This window comes from Heterodontus francisci, unplaced genomic scaffold (assembly GCF_036365525.1).
Source record: "Heterodontus francisci isolate sHetFra1 unplaced genomic scaffold, sHetFra1.hap1 HAP1_SCAFFOLD_276, whole genome shotgun sequence".
Lineage (NCBI taxonomy): Eukaryota > Metazoa > Chordata > Chondrichthyes > Heterodontiformes > Heterodontidae > Heterodontus > Heterodontus francisci.
In genome coordinates, this window is record NW_027141021.1 from 1,643,449 (window position 1) to 1,645,859 (window position 2,411).

The window sequence follows — 2,411 nt, forward strand, 5'->3', positions numbered from 1 at the left end:
CCTGTTTCAGTCAATTACTCTCATCCTGACTGTCTGTCCATTCTGCTAAACTATCCATGTCCTGTTTCAGTCAATTACTATCATCCTGACTCTCTGCCCATTCTGCTAAACTATCCATGTCCTTTTTCAGTCAATTACTATCATCCTGACTGTCTGTCCATTCTGCTAAACTATCAATGTCCTGTTTCAGTCAATTACTATCATCCTGACTGTCTGTCCATTCTGCTAAACTATCAATGTCCTGTTTCATTCAATTACTATCGTCCTGACTGTCTGTCCATTCTGCTAATCTATCAATGTCCTGTTTCATTCAATTACTATCATCCTGACTCTCTGTCCATTCTGCTAAACTACCCATGTCCTGTTTCAGTCATTTACTATTATCCTGACTCTCTGTCCATTCTGCTAAACTATCAATGTCCTGTTTCTGTCAATTACTATCATCCTGACTCTCTGTAGATTCTGCTAAACTACCCATGTCCTGTTTCAGTCATTTACTATCATCCTGACTCTCTGTAGATTCTGCTAAACTACCCATGTCCTGTTTCAGTCAATTACTATCATCCTGACTCTCTGTCCATTCTGCTAAACTACCCATGTCCTGTTTCAGTCATTTACTATCATCCTGACTCTCTATCCATTCTGCTAAACTATCCATGTCCTGTTTCAGTCAATTACTATCATCCTGACTCTCTGTCCATTCTGCTAATCTATCCATGTCCTGTTTCAGTCAATTACTATCATACAGACTGTCTGTCCATTCTGCTAATTTATCAATGTCCTGTTTCAGTCAATTACTATCACCCTGACTGTCTGTCCATTCTGCTAAACTATCAATGTCCTGTTTCAGTCAATTACTATCATCCTGACTGTCTGTCCATTCTGCTAAACTATCAATGTCCTGTTTCAGTCAATTACTATCATCCTGACTGTCTGTCCATTCTGCAATCTATCAATGTCCTGTTTCAGTCAATTACTATCATCCTGACTGTCTGTCCATTCTGCTAAACTATCAATGTCCTGTTTCATTCAATTACTATCATCCTGACTGTCTGTCCATTCTGCTAATCTATCAATGTCCTGTTTCAGTCAATTACTATCATCCTGACTCTCTGTCCATTCTGCTAAACTATTCATGTCCTGTTTCAGTCATTTACTATCATCCTGACTGTCTGTCCATTCTGATAAACTATCAATGTCCTGTTTCAGTCAATTACTATCATCCTGACTGTCTATCCATTCTGCTAAACTATTCATGTCCTGTTTCAGTCATTTACTATCATCCTGACTGTCTGTCCATTCTGCTAAACTATCAATGTCCTGTTTCAGTCAATTACTATCATCCTGACTCTCTGTCCATTCTGCTAATATATCCATGTCCTGTTTCAGTCAATTACTATCATACAGACTGTCTTTCCATTCTGCGAATTTATCAATGCCCTGTTTCAGTCAATTACTATCATCCTGATGTCTATCCATTCTGCTATACTATCCACGTCCTGTTTCAGTCAATTACCATCATCCTGACTCTCTGTCCATTCTGCTAAACTATCCATGTCCTGTTTCAGTCAATTATTATCATCCTGACTGTCTGTCCATTCTGCTAAACTATCACTGTCCTGTTTCAGTCAATTACTATCATCCTGATCCTCTGTCTATTTTGCTAAACTATCAATGTCCTGTTTCAGTCAATTACTATCATCCTGACTGTCTGTCCATTCTGCTAAACTATTCATGCCCTGTTTCAGTCATTTAATATATTCCTGACTGTCTATCCATTCTGCTAACCTATCAATGTCCTGTTTCAGTCATTTACTATCACCCTGACTGTCTGTCCATTCTGCTAAACTATCAATGTCCTGTTTCAGTCAATTACTATCATCCTGACTCTCTGTCCATTCTGCTAATCTATCCATGTCCTGTTTCAGTCAATTACTATCATCCTGACTCTCTGTCCATTCTGCTAATCTATCCATGTCCTGTTTCAGTCAAATCCTATCATCCTGACTGTCTGTCCATTCTGCTAAACTATCAATGTCCTGTTTCAGTCAATTACTATCATCCTGACTGTCTGTCCATTCTGCTAAACTATCAATGTCCTGTTTCATTCAATTACTATCATCCTGACTGTCTGTCCATTCTGCTAATCTATCAATGTCCTGTTTCAGTCAATTACTATCATCCTGACTCTCTGTCCATTCTGCTAAACTATTCATGTCCTGTTTCAGTCATTTACTATCATCCTGACTGTCTGTCCATTCTGCTAAACTATCAATGTCCTGTTTCAGTCAATTACTATCATCCTGACTGTCTATCCATTCTGCTAAACTATTCATGTCCTGTTTCAGTCATTTACTATCATCCTGACTGTCTGTCCATTCTGCTAAACTATCAATGTCCTGTTTCAGTCA